General features: G+C 44.5%; 1 protein-coding gene across 1 annotated transcript in view; it reads right to left on the bottom strand.

The window, feature by feature from the left end:
* Positions 1–18,465, bottom strand: part of LOC126252856 (arylsulfatase I-like) — a 281,029-nt gene that overhangs the window by 84,171 nt on the left and 178,393 nt on the right. The window lies entirely within an intron of this gene.

Raw genomic sequence — 18,465 nt, 5'->3', positions numbered from 1 at the left:
TTTTGTTGACCTACATAGGGAGGAACGATCACCACGATAAAATAAGCGAAATCAGAGCTCGTATGGAAAGATATAGATGTTCGTTCTTTCCGCGCGCTATATGAGATTGGAATAATAGAGAACTGTGAAGGTGGTTCGATGAACCCTCTGACAGGCATATGAATGTGATCTGCAGTGTATCCATGTAGAAGTAGATGTAGGTGTAGATAGAAGTTTTTGAAATGTGGTGCTACCGCAGAACGCTGGAGATTAGCTGGGTGGATGGAGTAACTAATGACGCGGTACTGAATCAAGGGAGAAAAATGACACAAGTTGAATAAAGGAAGGGATCAGTTAATGGATCACATCATGAAGCAGACTGAAACGGATGTAGGTTGCAGTAGTTGCTTAGAGATGAAGAGGGCTGCATAGGGTAGACTAGCGAGGAGAACTGCGTCAAAACCATTTTCCGGAATGAAGACAATGACAACACTCTCAACCGAATGCTTCAAAAAGGAAGTAGAATTCTGAAATGAAAAAGGATGTATGATAAGACATAAATTATGTTTACGTTCAGAGAAATCCAACTTTAATTCTGTATCAACTCCGGATTCAAACGTTCTACTGATCGATACTTCACTTTGTGACATATTTTGAGTTACTGAGTTCATAGCCTCTCCTATGGCAAGTAACACTGCTGGAACGAATAAAATCGAATAATTGTGATTTTGAAATACGGACTAGCGTCTGTTCTGTCAGCCATCAATTTCATTTCGCTGTAAAACTTTGAATTTACGTACAATCTGTGTTTAAAGGTTAACGAGTCTGAAGCCGCTGAAGAAACAATGACTATGTAACAGACAAGACTGGAGATTGACGAGTGTTTAAATCAAGTGAAAACCTAAACAATGTAACGGGTGTTTATAACTGAAGTGCAGCTTTTCAGTGAGGTCCAGGGTCGGGTTTAATAAATCGTGTGGCAGCGAACTTTGGTCGGTATGCTAATGTGTTAATACAGGACCGATTTAGGCTGGAGAAACACTACTTCCAGTTTTGGTCACTAGTTGAAAATCAGGCGCTGTATGCTGTTAGTATGGGGGTATTAGATCCATGCTGTCATTTGACAAGCCATTACGTGCGTGAACAGTGTGGATATCGTGAAGAGGGACAGTGCACTGTTAGTACACTGTTTCATGTGAACGGCTACAATTACAGTGCTCCATTAAGAGAGAGCCGCTGACTATAGGGTCTGAGGAGAGGCCCTGGAAGAGGAAGGCGTCATATTCTGGAGGAAGTTATTGACGAGGTTGCTGTTGCTGTAAGTGGCCGTACAGTACTTGCCCCAGGTAGTCCTAGTGCTCCCACACTGTCACGATAACTGTCCACGACACGAAAAGTTTTCCTGTCTGTTTTACACTGATACCACGTACAAGATCAAGACGGTGCAGCAGCTGAAATATTGTTGTACAATACGTGAGTCCAGCTGCGGAACAAAGCAGCTGTGTGGAAACCACTGTTTTCACGCAAGATGGGCAACAACTCACGCCGTTCGCCCAGTGAAAGATCTGCTTTGTGCAATCTTTCAAGAACGTGTCATCTCCAGACGTTTTCCAGATGCATGGCCTGCAAGATTGCCTGGTATGAATCTATGTGACTTTTGGCTCTGCAGATACAGAAAAGACCACGTCATCAGTGACACAGATCTTCACCTGATCTTAGGGCCTGTATACAAAAACTAGTTGCTCATATTCAACCAGAACTGCTGCTAGCAAACAGTTGATCACGTCGTTTTACGGATGCAGTATCTCGTCGACATCTCCCACGCTCAAATTGTGTGGCGCCAGTTTATAATGAAATCAAAATTATGCCTTTCTCACTTGTTTGACCTATCCTCCCTATGTCACATACCTAACCTGTTACACATGGAAAGTTTCTATATGTCTTTATTGCATTCACAGCGCCAGATTTACACCTGGTAGCCAAAATTAGAGCTATTTTTTTTCAAATGTAAATCGGTTCCATGCTAATGAATTACAACATCTACCAAGTTTTGCTGTCATGTGATAATTATAACCCACTCTGGACCCCAGTCGGCAGCTGCACCTTAATTAGAACCACCCGCTATGCTATGTGAATGAAAGTATCCGAACAACCGTATGTCATACGAAATTGAACACTAGATTTCACGAGAACTTGAACCAACCAGTACGACGTGGTACACATCCCCCCCCCCCAAAAAAAAGAAAAAAAAACAAAACCGGAATAACATTGCCGTGGGTGTGGCTTGTGTAGTACGCATTTCTGCCACTAGGCGTGTATTGTGCAACTCTTTGCCAATTCAGTGCTGCCATTGTTGTCGACGTGGCTTGTTCTGTCCACCTGCAGTGTCTGTTTTTGCTGCCACTGTTTTGTTCCTGTTTCGTGGTTTCGTGTATTTTTTTTTGTGATGCCAAGTTTAAGCGAACAAAGTGCAGCTGTGAAATTTTGTTATCCACACGGTAAAAATACTGCTGAAACTGTTTTAATGTTGAAAACAGCTTACCAAGATGGCACTATGAGAAAACTAAAGTGAGGGGTCATTTGCTCGATTTAAAAATTGCGACATGTCGGTTGATGAGAAACCTCGTTCTGGACGTTCATCAACTGCCCGAATCATTCAGATTTTGTTCCTCCAGGTTAGACCCTTCAATGAAACCTTTTATTTGAAAGTTTTCAGAAGATTGCGCAGCAGTGTTCATCAAAAAAGATCCGATTTCTGGCAGAAAGAAGACTCGTTCTTCCACCACGACAAAGCACTAGCACACACAGTAATCTGCGGTAGACGGTTTTTGGCTAAAAATGGCATGGTTCCGCTGCCCCATGCACCTTACTCGCCTGACCTCGCTCCTTGCGATTTTTTCTTATTTTCACACACGAAAAGGGGCATGAAAGAACACCGATTTGACAACACTGAATGTAGTGGGACTGACAAGGCAGCCAGTCCACAGTGACGGGTAGCCGAAAGGCACACGTACACACACGCCGACTGGCGTGAAGTCTGAAACAGGATACGTGATGAAAGCTATAAAGAAAAGAACGGAGCTTCTCGTATACTTAACTTTAATTTCTTGTGGTACATTTGTCTTGATAATACAAGTGAGACTCTCTTCAGATATGGTTAATGGCGCTTTGCTAGGTCGTAGCCATGGACTTAGCTGAAGGCTATTCTAACGGTCTCTCGGCAAATGAGAGAAAGGCTTCGTACGTGTAGTCGCTAGCAATGTCGTCCGTACAACTGGGGCGAGTGCTCGTACGTCTCTCTAGACCTGCCGTGTGGTGGCGCTCGGTCTGCGATCACACAGTGGCGACACGCGGGTCCGACATGTACTAATGGATCGCGGCCGATTTAAAGCTACCACCTAGCAAGTGTGGTGTCTAGCGGTGACACCACACTGAAGAAGTCAAGAAAAAAACGAGGGAGGAACTGTAGGCTATTTCTAAACATGACTACAAAAATGTTTCGAACAGTGCAAGCACCGGTGCGACAAATGTATTAGTTGTAATGTAATGGAGTCTATTTTGAAGAGGATAAGGTTGATTGTAAACAATATCATCATCATCATCATCACCATCATTTAAGACTGATTATGCCTTTCAGCGTTCAGTCTGGAGCATAGTTCCCCTATTCAGTGTTAACATTGGTGCCACTTCTGATGTTAAACCTAGTACTTCAAAATCATTCTTAACCGAATCTAGGTACCTTCTCCTTAGTCTACCCCGATTCCTCTTACCCTCTACTGCTGAACCCACGAGTCTCTTGGGTAACCTTGCTTCTCCCATGCGTGTAACGTGACCCCACCATCTAAGCCTGTTCGCCCTGACTGCTACATCTATAGAGTTCATTCCCAGTTTTTCTTTGATTTCCTCATTGTGGACACCCTTCTGCCACTGTTCCCATCTACTAGTACCTGCAATCATCCTAGCTACTTTTATATCCGTAACCTCAACCTTATTGATAAGGTAACCTGAATCCACCCAGATTTCGCTCCCATACGACAAAGTTGGTCGAAAAATTGAACGGTGCACAGATCACTTAGTCTTGGTACTGACTTCCTTCTTGCAGAAGAGAGTAGATCGTAGCTGAGCGCTCACTGCATTAGCTTTGCTACATCTCGCTTCCAGTTCTTCCAATATGTTGCGATCCTGTGAGAATATGCGTCCTAAGTACTTAAAACCGTCCACCTGTTCTAACTTTGTTCCTCCTATTTGGCACTCAATCCGTTTATATCTCTTTCCCACTGACATTACTTTCGTTTTGGAGATGCTAATCTTCATACCATAGTCCTTACATTTCTGATCTAGCTCTGAAATATTACTTTGCAAACTTTCAATCGAATCTGCCATCACAACTAAGTCATCCGCATATGCGAGACTGCTTATTTTGTGTTCACATATCTTAATCTCACCCAGCCAGCTTGTTTTCAACAGATGATCCATAAATAATATGAACAACAGTGGAGACAGGTTGCAGCCTTGTCTTACCCCTGAAACTACTCTGAACCATGAACTCAATTTACCGTCAACTCTAACTGCTGCCTGACTATCTATGTAAAGACCTTTAATTGCTTGCAAAAGTTTGCCTCCTATTCCATAATCTCGTAGAACAGACAATAACTTCCTCCTAGGAACCCGGTCATATGCCTTTTCTTGATCTATAAAGCATAGATACAATTCCCTATTCCACTCGTAACAATAGCTTTTAAAAAATAATTCCAGTTTGTTTTGGGTATCCGTTCATATAACAGGAGGTTGGGAATATTGTGATGCCAGTAGAGCAAGTAGCAACAGCAGACTGGGTCAGTCAGGACAGCTGACAGTCTTCTGAGGTACTCTAGGCACTGGACATCATTTGAGTGACAAATCCATCAGAGGCATTTCAACCCTTCTAAAAGCTGCGCATGTCAGCAGTTGGTGATGTGACTGTGAAGTGGAAACGCGAGGGAACAACCACAGGTAAACCGAGATCTGACATACCTTGTACACTGACGGACAGGGGGCATGGAATATTGGGGAGGGTGATTGTAAACAAATCCCATGAATCTAGCTAGCAGAACAACAGTGCGTAAGGAGTTAAAAAGAATAAGGTACAATTTACGAGCAACTACTCAACCAAACACTTCTGAAGCCAATGACAAGCGACGCTTGCGCTGTTGTAAAGAGCGACGCAACTGAACAGTCGACAACTGGAAACGAGTGTTTTTGAATGATAAATCGTGTAAAAAAATGTTTCTAGGGGACTGACGACCTCAGATGTTAAGTCCCATGGTGCTCAGAGCCATCTGAATTTCAAACTTCACATATCAGCTTCGATGATGTTTAATGCCGTATTCTACAAAACAGTAACCTCTATTTTCGTAAATACGACTCTTTAACTACTCCTTCTATAAACTTATAATGTTTTAACAAGGGTACGACGTCAAACGGGCCGACTTGGATCAGGAGAGGCACCACAGGAATTTTAATTTCCACTGTCTATACTTTTACAAATAAATTCATAAATCTTTGTTAGCATGACCAGGAAGGATTAGGGACTCACATTCATAGCAGTGAACAGAAACACAGCAAAATAATTTCTTTTTACATGTGAAATTTCTTCATTTTTTCGCTTACTATTGGCTGCATTTGTTGCTATAGATACATTTTTTTCATAAGTAAGACAGATTCTTCGATGAATTTTGCACAGCATACAAACCATACTTACAGTTGAATGATTATAAAGAATCCGTCTCGATTTCAAATAGAAACCGGATGTTGACCTAGGTTTCGGCGCGGATAACCACGCCTTCTTCGGAACACACTAAAACTACAAACTGCCTAAAAAGGCATGGTCCAACATTAATACAGAACGCCCAAAATTAATGTTGGACCATGCCTCTTTAGGCAGTTTGTAGTTTTAGTGTGTTCCGAAGAAGGCATGGTTATCCGCGTCGAAACCTAGGTCAACATCCGGTTTCTATTTGCAGTCGAGGCGGATTCTTTATAATCATTAAATTATTCACGATTTCTGACGCGCTGCAATGTTAATAGTTATCACATACTTACAGTTGTATGGAACTATAGAATTTTACAAAACTATTAAAAACTGTGATAACTAACTATAAAATTTCAGTTTTTTTCTAAACATAAAGTTTAAAATGTAACAAGTCATTCATTTTTTCATAAATTAAATAAATTCTAGAGTTTCATACACCTGTAAGTATGGTTTGTATGCTGTGCAAAATTCATCGAAGAATCTCTCTTACTTATGAAGAAAAGGGTACCTGTAGCAACAAATGCAACCAATAGTAAGTGGAAAAATGATGAAATCTCACACGGAAAAAAATTAGTTTGTTATGTTTGTGAACTTTCACTGCTATGAGTGTGAATCCTGAGTCCTTCCTGGTCATTCTGACAAAGCTTTGTGAATTTGTTTGTAAAAGTATAGACAGTGGAAACTGAAATGTCCTGTGGTGCCTCTCCTGCTCCAAGTCGGCCCGTTTGACGTCCTACCCCCCTTAAGCAAATGTTTATCTTTTTGCCTATAAATATTTCATTTATTAATCTCACGAATCTGTTGGATATGACAAGAAGTGTTTCTTTAGTGACCTGTATTTCTGTAGATTCCTTAACCCTCAAACTTCGATTGTACAAAAATACAGTTACACAGATAAGTGAGCTTGATCGGTGGTAGAAAAAAAAATTGTTAGATTTCACGGCTCGTCCCGGCGAAGGTTCGAGTCTTTCCTCGGGCACGGGTGTGTGTGTTTGTCCTTAGGATAATTTAGGTTAAGTAGTGTGTAAGCTTAGGGACTGGTGACCTTAGTAGTTAAGCCCCATACGATTTCACACACATTTGGACACTTTTTCTTTGGTTAGATTTCAACTGTTTGAGCTTGGGTGCTACGCGTTTCAATTAATTTGTCTGAATCCCACAATTTCAATACGAAAACCTAATCACATATGAAAGTCATATAAGGTATTTTCTGGTGACGTCAGATGCCACGGATAGCGACCAAGACCTTGCAACCCTCGTATGTCGATCCACTGTCTAGAAATCACTTCGTTAAGATGGCACCTTTCTTCTACAGGTTAACGGAATGCGGCGCCGTCATACGTAAGAATAGAATTGTGCGTCAATATTGGTGCGGCTGCGAAACTAGCCTGTTTTTTTTTTTTTTTTTTCCTGCGCCGGTAATAATTTTCTTCAAAAAAGGGGAAAGGTCGATCATGGACACAACTTTTTTTAAAATATAGTTTTCATTGAGGTAGTGAAACAGTCTCCCTACTGTTTAATGGCAACACCAGAGAGGCTTTTAATTATGTGCTCGTTGTTAGATTAGTCACGCGCTACGTCCGTTAACGATATGTCTTTTACAGCAGTGTTAGAAGCAAATGCATTGCGTGTGTGATAAATTGCTTTCGATACCAGATAAGCTGTCTAATGAAGATGATTTTTGCTGCGGAACATGTGTTTTGCGGTCGCTCCTGCGCTTCATTTACATAGGTAAAAAGGTGCCAACAAACTCACGGCCAGTTTTTCTAGCAGCAGTGATTCTCCGAATCGCATTAAGCCGCCTCTTCAGTCATTTTCTCAGCACGTATCTGCGCCTGCATTAATAACTTCCTTTCCCGTCGAGGAATGCGTCCTTGGCTTATTTCGCTGCGGCAGATATCATCTGTCAGGTTGTCCTTTTTCGCTGCAGCGAAATATGAGTCCGCGCCGCTTAAATTGGCGCTGGGACGGCTCTGTTGGAGAGTGCAGGGCGGCTCGTAAAGGCCGCTCGCCTCCCACCTGTCAAAACAGGCCGCCCGCTGAGGCCCGCGTGTTCCTGTTCTGAAACAGCATACGTCGCTCTCTTGGCCGTCAGCTTACATGCTTCATTAGCTGCGTGTCCGTTTCTCTTGCAGGAAGTCTAAATTTCCGTGGGATTTAAGCAAGGAGTCTGGTAAGGCGTAGCTTACGAGGGGCGTTTGAAAAGTCCGTGCAAAGTCCGAGAGATGGCACCACCGGCGCGTATCGAGGCCTTGCTCAGTCAGTAGCATCTTTGCAAAGAACGCACACCAAGTTTCAGCCATATTGGTCTATTTCCTTGTGTTTGGCATGCGTGTGAATCAAGGAAGTTGAGTGTTGTTTAGTCAGTAGCATCCTTGTAAAGAACGCACACCAAGTTTCAGCCATATTGGTCTATTTCTTGTGAATCAAGGCAGTCGAGTGATTTTCAAGAAATGGACGAAAAAGAATTTCGTGTGGTAATTACTTTATGAAAGGCAAAACACCTCAGGAGACTAGCGAGAAGCTTGATAAACATTACGGTGAGCCTGCACCTTCGATTAGAACAGTTTATAAGTGGTTTCAAAATTTTCGGAGTGGCCAGCCTCTGCCCCACCCTCACCTACCTGGATATCTGCCCCCTGGCCCCCTCCCCAAATTCTCTAAGTCCCTCCAGATCCTCGAGCGCCATGCACTCCACCTCGCCTTCCGTATACGCCTCCCGTCCCCCAAGCTGATCGTCTATGACCTCATTCCTTTCCCCCATCTGCTCCTATTCCTCGAACATATCTGTATACTCTACAAAATGGTTCAAATGGCTCTGAGCACTATGGGACTCAACTGCTGTGGTCATAAGTCCCCTAGAACTTAGAACTACTTAAACCTAACTAACCTAAGGACAGCACACACATCCATGCCCAAGGCAGGATTCGAACCTGCGACCGTAGCGATCGTGCGGTTCCAGACTGTAGCGCCTTTAACCGCTCGGCCACTCCGGCCGGCTGTATACTCTACACTTCCCACTGCCTTGATCCCCCTCATCCCCTGGTTGCTCCTCTCAATCCCCACCCTCTGTCACGCCTTCACTGCTGTGTCCCCCCTACCCTCCATCTCTACACTCTTCATCTCCTTTCCCAAGGTGGCTTCTGTCACCTACCCCTCCCAGATGATGCCCTCTCTCCCTCCATTTTATCCCTCCTATCAACCCTGATCCTCACCCCCCCGTCCTTTCCTGTCATTTCCCCGGGCTCCCTCTTCCCCCCCTTCCATCCTGTTTTCTCCCCACCTAACCTCTCCCTACCCCCCCCACCCCCCACCCCCCGAGTCCTTTTGTATACTCCTCCTCTGCCTTTCCCCACTCCCTGTTTCCTCTGCCCAACATCCGCCCCCCCTCTTTTGGGGCCTCGTCCTCCATCGGCTCCTTTCCCCCCTCCCTTCACTTCGTTTTCCTCTTCTCTTCCACCCCCCCCCCCCCCTCTTTCCTTTCCCGTCACCTGTCCAGGTTCCCCATCTGCCCTCGGCAGATTTTTTTTTTTAGTGCAGTGCTCAAAAAATGGTTCAAATGGCTCTGAGCACTATGGGACAACATCTATGATCATCAGTCCCCTAGAACTTAGAACTACTTAAACCTAACTAAACTAAGGACAGCACACAACACCCAGTCATCACGAGGCAGAGAAAATCCCGCAGTGCTCAAGTGAATGTTCAGTGTTGTTTGTCTTTCCAAAGTGTTGCGAACACAAACCATACTGTCGCTGGGTGTCAATTTTATATCTCATGCGAACAGAATTCAGACTGTCGCCGTGTTCTTTTAATTGTATGTCTATTCTTTTACCTGTCTGCTTCATATGTATTTAATCAGCATCATCAACCCTTTGTTTAATGTTTTAAGTTCCACGATTTTCCACCCTTAACCACTTAAGTCACCGATTTTATTGCCTGCTTTTATTGTTTATTATCTTCATCTTTTTTAAGCAAATTCTGTAGGCTGAAGAGCGGTATACTAAGCTGCTGCCAGGCCGCCCCATTCGGGGGGAATCGAAACTCAATAAAGGAAAAAAAAGAGGAGTGGCCATATGGGCACAAGTGATGCTGAACGCTCTGTGCGCCCTGTGGAGGTTACGACTCCAGAAATCATTGATGAAATCCATGATATGGTGATGGATGACAGAAGAGTTAAGGTGCGTGAGATTGCTAGTGCCGTGGACATCTCGAATGAACGGTTACATAATATTTTGTATAAACATTTGGACATGAGAAAGCTATTCGCAAGATAAGTTCCGCGATTGCTCACGCTTGACCAAAACGGAATCGTGTGAAGTGTTGCAAGGATGGTTTGCACCTGTTCAGGAAGAATTCGCAGGAGCGTCGTTTCGTCACTGTGGATGAAACATGGATACATTACTATACTCTTGAGACCAAAGAACAATCTAAACAATGGGTTACAAGGGAGAATCTGCACCAAAAAAGGCGAAGACCATTCCTTCTGCCGGAAAGGTAATGGCGACTGTCTTTTGGGATTCGCAAGGGATAATCCTTATCAACTATTCAGAAAAGAGTGAAACTATTACACGTGCATATTATTCATCGTTACTGGACCGTTTGAAAGCCGAGCTGCAAGAAAAACGCCGGCGATTGGACCGCAATCACGATAATGCACCAGGACAAACCTCAGTAGCTGTGGTCGCAAAAATGATGGGAATAGAATTCCAGCTCGTTTCACATCCCCAGACTTGGCCTCCTGGGACTACTATTTGTTCCCCAATTTGAAGGAATGGCTGGTGAGACAAAGATTTTATTCAAAGAAGGAGATGATTGTAGCAACTAATAGCTATTTTGCACACAAGGACAATTCCTATTATTCGGAAGGGATCAACAAATTAGAACAGCGTTGGACGAAGTGTATAAGTCTAAAAGGAGACTATGTCGAAAAATAAAAAAGATTTACCCCAAACACTTAAGTACTTTTTACTTTTGCACGGACTTTTCAAACGCCCCTCGTACATAACTGTATACGAAGGGCGTTCATTACGTAATGCATATTTTTTTTCTGACAGCACTTTTTTTATTCAGGTCTCTAGAACACCATATTATCCCTCTCTCTTTGGCTACAAAACCCTATTTTTCAGCCGGTCGGAGTGGCCGTGCGGTTCTAGGCGCTACAGTCTGGAGCCGAGCGACCGCTACGGTCGCAGGTTCGAATCCTGCCTCGGGCATGGATGTGTGTGATGTCCTTAGGTTAGTTAGGTTTAATTAGTTCTAAGTTCTAGGCGACTGATGACCTCAGAAGTTAAGTCGCATAGTGCTCAGTGCCAGCCCTATTTTTCAACATAATCTCCGATCAATGCGACGGCTTTGCGCCACCCTACTTTGAGGGCCTGTATGCCCTCATGATGTTACTCTACTGGTCGACGTCGGGGCCAGTGTGATGCTGCATCAATAACCTCCCCGTCAGCCACATACTGCTTCCGTGCGGAGGGCGTCCTTCATTGGGTCAAACAGATGGAAGTCGGAAGGTGCAAGATCCGGGCTGCAGGGTTCAGTGAAGTTTTATGAGCTCCTTCCTGCCGCGGAGACTTGTCTGAGGCCTGGTGTTGTCATGGAGAAGGAGAGGTACGTTTTCATTTTTGTGGCGACGAACACGCTGAAGTCATTTTTTCAATTTCCTGAGGCAGAACAATACACTTACAAGCTGATCGTTGCACGGTGAGGGAGGACATGAAACAAAATAATCCCTTTGGAGTCCCAGAAGTCAGTCGCCATGGACTTATCGCCTGAGCATGCGGCTTTGAAGTTTTCCCTCGGAGCAGAGGTGGTGTGGCGCCACTCCATCGACTGCCGTTTTGTTTCTAGTTCGAAGAGATGAAGCGACATGACACTGTTTGACAGAAGATTGTCATCATAGCTACTTAATGCTTAAACAATGCCGCAAAGACGGGTTTCACTTGCGCTTTATAGTCTTCACTTAGGCGACGAGGAAGTCAGTGGGACGCACCTTCAAGTACTCCAGCTGGTGGATGAGTGTCCAGTTCAGCAGAGATTTGTTTGATCATGAATCTGTCGATCACCTCGAGTTTCTGCTTCGAAGAGATGAAGCGACGTTTCATCGCTTGTGATCAAGTTAGACAGAAAGTTGTCATGATACCTATGTAATGCTTAAACAGTGCCGCAGAGATGGGTTTTACTTGCACTTCATAGTCTTCTGCGAGTGAGACGCACCTTCGAGTACCCCAGCTGGTGGACGACACTACCACCAGAGACGTCCAGTTCAGCAGCGATGTGTCTGATCGTGAATCCGTCGACCACATCGAGTGAGAGTGTCCACATGTTCCAACATTGCAACACTCACTGCTGTGTGCGGCTGGCCGGACAGGGGTGCGCGACCTTGCTGTGATGATGGCAAACGCCTCGCCCACGATTCACTGTGCTTTTATTCACTGCCAGGTCTTTGTAGCGCCTAGGAGTATCTGCGATACGCTGGTTTTCCGACAGCTCTCTGCTTAGAACGCATCTCCTTTACAGACGTCCTTTTGAAGGCTACGTATGGCGCCCTTTCCTCTCGGAGCTTAATGAAACTATAGGCACTGAAATGGGAATATTACACGATCTCCCACAACAAGTTCTGAATTTTGTCAACTGGCAGAGAAGAAAAATTCGTTGCATTACTTATTGAACACTCCTCTTGTAACTGACTTTAAACTGAATTTTGCACACAGATAAATGTAGTTTTATATATACTTCTTTTACCATCAATGCATTGAAATTTGTACGAGGGTAATCCCAAAAGTATGGTCTCCTATTTTTTTTTTATAAGCACAGACTTCTGTTTGTGTGGCAGTTGGTCACACTGTTATGAAGAGTGCTTCACGCGCTGTGTGTAAACATGCGCACGCCGCGCTCATGCGCTCAGTCTTGGCTTGGCAGCCGTCGAGAATGGAGCTCCCGTTTGATGTTACCGCCAAGTGTGAATTGCGGTGCAGATATTCGATTTTTGAACGCAAAGGGCACTGCGCCGATTGAAATCCATCGCCAATTGACTGTAGTGTATGGTGAGTCGTGCATGTATGTCAAAAATGCTCGTAAGTGGTGTAGAGAGTTTGCAGTTTCTGAGGAGACAGTGTTGAAGATTGAGCAAAGATCTTCATCCAGGGATCACCCTGGATAATCTCTGCACGTTTGAGCGTTCCCGAAGCACCACTCATAGAATTTTAACTGGAACATTGAACTACCGGAAGATGTGCGCAAGATGGGCGCCACGCATGCTGACTGAAGACCACATGCGGCAACGAGCTGATGCTTCCCGCGCATTTCTTCACCGCGTTGCAGCCGAACAGGACAACTTTCTGGACTGGCTAAAAGAACATTTGGCCGGAAAGTGATTCAGCTCCGACGACGAGGTGAAACAAGAGGTTCATAACTTTCTGATCAGCATGGCAGCGAGCTGGTACGACATGGGCATACAAAAACTGCCACAGCGTCTACAAAAATGCATCGACAGAAAACGTAATTATGTCGAAAAATAGCTAAATTTCAAGCTGTAAAGTGATGTAAACCATTGTAGAGCCGGCCGAAGTGGCCGTGCGGTTAAAGGCGCTGCAGTCTGGAACCGCGAGACCGGTGGTGGTGGTTAGTGTTTAACGTCCCGTCGACAACGAGGTCATTAGAGACGGAACCGCAAGACCGCTACGGTCGCAGGTTCGAATCCTGCCTCGGGCATGGATGTTTGTGATGTCCTTAGGTTAGTTAGGTTTAACTAGTTCTAAGTTCTAGGGGACTAATGACCTCATCAGTTGAGTCCCATAGTGCTCAGAGCCACCATTGTAGAAGTAAACAGGTCTATGTGCTTATAAAAAATAGGAGACCTTACTTTTGCGATTACCCTCGTACATAGATAATAATCAAACCTGACACTTGTTACTGATGTGTACATATTATGGTTGATTGTATGGGCATTAAACAAAACTCTAAAAATAAATAAATACAAAAATAACTTGTTTTCAATACTGTATGAAATGGAATGGTTGCGAGTAATGTTTCCTCATTGATCGTTGCTGTTGTGGTCTTCAGTCTGAATACTGGATCGATGCAGTAGCTGTCCATACTGCTCAATCCCGTGCAAGCGTCTTTATCTCCGAGTGACTGATTCAACTTACATCCATCTGAATTTGCATGCTGTATTCATCTCTTTGTCTCCCTCTACGATTTTTATCCCCAACACTTCCCTCCAATGCTAAACTGGTCATACCTTGATGTATCTGAATGTGTCCTATCAATAGATCCCTGCCTCTAGCCAGGTTGTGCCACACACTTCTTTTCTATTCAAGGTTGTACAGTACCTCCTGATTAGTTACGTGATCTACCCACCTGACCTTCAGCATTCTTCTGCAGTACTACATTTCAAAAGCTCCTATTCTGTTCTTGTCTCAACTGTTTATCGTCCGCGTTTCACTTCCACACAAGGCTACTCTCCAGACAGAAAAGACATCCTAACACTTAGATCTACATTCGATGTTAACAAATTTCTCTTCTTCAGAAATGATTTTTTTTTCCATTTTCAGCCTATATTTTATGTACTCTCTAGTTCAGCAATCATCAGTTATTTTGCTGCCCAAATAACAAAACTCATTTACTACATCAAGTACCTCGTTTCCTAATCTAACTCCTTCAGCATCTGATCTAAGTCGACTACATTACGTAATTCTTGTTTTGCCTTCAGTTACTACCACAGGTTCCGTGGAAGCCCACTTCAGCTTCACCCTCAGCAAATTTCTGCTTCCGCTGGCCTGCTGCTCCTGTGGTATAGCGCATGTTTCGAGCAGCGATATGTCTCCAGTGATAAATGGTCCAATCGCTATCGTTCCGTGTCCTCTGCAGTACTAATTGATGATGTCATTGGGTCAACACGGAGCACGTATGGATCATCATCTGCAGAGACCTATAGTTAACAATGTGCTCTGAACGGCATGCTGCGAAATATACCGTCCAGTCACATTAATGTGAGCACCGCCTATACTCGACGTCAACGTGCAGTAACCGCTCACAGGCTGCAGGTGGGAGCACTAGCAGTGAAGGGCCGATAAAGTGTCAAGGGGACGTGGGAAAAAGTCGTTGTCGTAATCGGGAACGGAGTGCTTAATGTGAGCCGTAGTTATGTCCGGCTCTTCGAAAAGCGCGCCAGGCGAAGTGTTTCCGGTGGTGCTTTCGGTTTGGCGCGGTGTTTGGATCGCTACCGCCCTCTGGCGGGAGGTGGAGCAAGTGTACGGTCGCGTGACGATCGAGGAGTACGTACTGGGCGGTGACCGAGAGAGGTGGTGGCTTTGCCCGACCTCTTGGCTGTCAGGGGCTAAGTATGCCTTACCCGCATGTACGTGGCTTAGGAAGCTTAGAAACCGTGGTGCGGGAGATCAGCGAGTGGGACCGTATGTCTTCTTATCGGCCGTTGAAACCACTGGCAGCGGTTGGCTCTGACGAGCATAAGGCAGTGCAACGTGTTCCCCGCGCTGTGGTGGAGTGTGAGAAGTTGAGTACTGTTTTTATGTGAGAGAGTTTTATATTTCTAGTGAAGTATATGAGGTTCTCCACCAGTGGTTTTGTTGGGGTCTTCCGACCACAGTTTTCGTTTGCCTGTCCGCGGGAATGTGGTAATTGCTTCTTGGTCCGGCCGTTTCATTCACACCTCGACTGGGTGATTTAGGGTCGGTGTCGTGTGTCTCTGTGGTTCAGAGTCTGTACAGGCACCGACCTTGCTACATCTTCTGGTTTTGGGTAACTCGGGGAGATGGTGACTTGTAATGCAAGTTTTGGGGCTGATATGCTGTGGCCCTGTAGACCACCAATAACTATTCCGCCTATTGTGGTCTGGGCCCCTTTACTCGCGTTACTCCCTCACCGAGCTAAGGAATTTTTTTTTTTGGGAACTGCCTTTAATGTGAAGGTTTGTGTGTTGGCTTATTCACATTTATCTTGTAACAACTGACAGGTGTAATATACGTTATTTAATTAGCAAGAGACAACTATTTTAACTTCAGTACAAACTAGCTACCAAAAGTTTTTTTTTTAAGGAATTGTTCTCTGATATATATATATATATATATATATATATATATATATATATATATATATATATATATTTGGTGTTTTGCCCTTAAAGAGCGCATTTGGACTATTTGGACTAAACTACATGGCCAGTTCCTTTTGCTGCCTTCCTTGCTGCCCAAACTTCCCTCATTCGCTCGCTGTGTTTCTGTTTTCGGTCCTCTGTCCATGCTTTTTGTCGGATTTGTGTCTTCGGCTTCATCTTGATTGCCTTTTTGGTAGCCCATATTTCTTTCATCTTCTGGCTATGATCTTGCTTGCGTTCCTCGGTCCATTTTATGCCTGTTCGTTTGTCACATTGTATCTCATGTAGTTTACTTTTCTTAATGATGTTTCTGAATTTTATTCTGTCGTTTATTGTGTCTGCTGTTATGTTGAGTTGGTTCCGGTCGTTTTCTACCTCTGCCACCCATTTGTTGTTTCTAGTGGTTACCCAGTCAAAGATCTGTTTGGTCAGCCTGTGTGATGGCATTCTGTATAGGTGTCCATAGAATTGTAGTCTGCGTTTTCTAATCTTTTCTGTGATCGTCTCCGTATGTTTGTACAGTTCCTCTGTAGGTTTCTTGATCCATATTCCATTGTTGTTAGTTGCGCCAAATATTTTCCTAAGTATTTTCCGTTCTACTTTTTCTAATTGTCTGATACGTGTATGCCCTAGGGTTAGTGTGGTCTCTGCTGCATATAGTGCCTCGGGGAGCACCACCGTGTCGTAATGGCGTAATTTGGCTTTTTGTGAGATAGACTTCTTGTTGTAATGATTCCACACTACTTTGTATGCCTTGTCCTGTTTAGTCTTTCTTTCTTTGTTTGAGTCTCTGTTATGTCCACTCATTTGTAGTGTTTCACCGAGGTATTTGAAGTTTGCCGTTTTGTAAATCGTGCCATACTTTGTGTTCAGAGATGAGAGTTTCTTTGTGCTCATAAACTGTGTCTTTTCGTAAGACACACACACACACACACACACACACACACACACACACACATATATATATATATATATATGATAAGTTTAAAATCTTATTACTGGGAAGTTGTTAACGTCGTACCTTGCAATCTCCTGTTCATAAAGAAAATTTGTCAGTTACTGGAAATTATTTTTGAAATTGTTTTTTAAAAAATGCCAGACTTAAAAACTTATTATGAAGAAAGTCTAATAAAATAAAAAAGTATCTTTAGCGGTGTGTGTTATTTCAACAGCACCTCCTGGCCCCTACTTCCACGATAACGTTTTGGAATAACATGCGTACTCGAGTTGTTTGTGAACCGCCCTAATTGATAGTTCATAATGGTATGATCATTGGTTTTCAGGCCAAGGCTGGAAGCTTTTCCGAAACGACTTAGTTTGAAAACTGTTCACGTGACGCCATGGTTGAAGTATACCGTGCATGGCAAAATGGCGCTATCGAAAACCGGCGCCGAGGAAACTGTGGTGCGCGACGGGCCATAGATAACAGGGGCGAACGATGGCTGCGGAGATGCGTAGTGGGCCGATAGATGTGCTATTGTTGAGCAACTGACCTCCCAGACAAGCCAAGGAGCTACCAACAAAGTCTTCTCAACAACCGTTCAGAGAACTTTTTTTGCCTATGGGCCTCCAAAGCAGACGCCTGATCCATACGCCTGTCCTGACTCCTGCTCATCGGCGACGAAGGCTGGAATTTGCGCCCCAGTACCGCATCTCGATGTCCACTGTGTGGCGACAAGTGACCTTTCCAAAAAAAAAAAAAAGGCTATGAGCACTATGTGACTTAACATCTGAGGTCATCAATCCCCTAGAACTTAGAACTACTTAAACCTAACTAACCTAAGGACATCACTCACATCCATGCCCGAGGCAGGATTCGAACCTGCGACCGTAGCCGTCGCGCGGTTCCAGACTGAAGCGTCTAGAACCGCTCGGCCACAGCGGCCGGCTGACCTTTCCAGATGGGACAGATAACCGTTGGCGTGTTCGGCGTGAAACGTCTGAAAGCAAACAAGGAGGGAGCGCTATGGTCTAGGGAACGATTTCGTGGCATTCCATGGGTGATCTCGTCATTCTGGAAGGCTCAGTGAATCGTAACAAGTACGCATCTATCGTTGAGGACCATGTCCACCTCTGCATGCGATTTTTTTTTTCCTAGATGACCGAGCGAGACTGCGCAGTGGTTAGCACACTGGACTCGTATTCGGAAGGACGACGGTTCAAACCCTCGTCCGACCATTCTGATTTACATTTTCCGTGATTTTCCTAAATCGCTTCAGGCAAATGCCGGGATGGTTCCTTTCAAAGGGCACGGCCGATTTCCTTGCCCCTGCTTCCCTAAACAGATGGGACCGATGATGTCACTGTTTGGCCCCTTCCCCCAAACTAACCAACCAACCAATCAGCACGATGGCATCTGCCAGCAAAACAAGGCAACGTGTCACGCAGCTCATAGTGTACGTCCATGGTTTGAAGAACACCACCATTCTTTCCTTCTTTTTTCTCGGAGCCTGTGTCCCGCACCAACGCGGGGTAGGCTTTTGTTAGTGGGGATGCCCTTCCTGCCGCCACCACATTCCCCCTGGGAGGGAATTAGTGCACCCCCAGCTGCCTGCGTCTGGTGTAAGTCATGAAATAG

The sequence above is a fragment of the Schistocerca nitens genome, chromosome 4 (assembly GCF_023898315.1).
Source record: "Schistocerca nitens isolate TAMUIC-IGC-003100 chromosome 4, iqSchNite1.1, whole genome shotgun sequence".
Taxonomy (NCBI): domain Eukaryota; kingdom Metazoa; phylum Arthropoda; class Insecta; order Orthoptera; family Acrididae; genus Schistocerca; species Schistocerca nitens.
The sequence above is the reverse complement of the archived record's forward strand: the minus strand, read 5'-3'. Positions and strand labels throughout refer to the sequence as shown.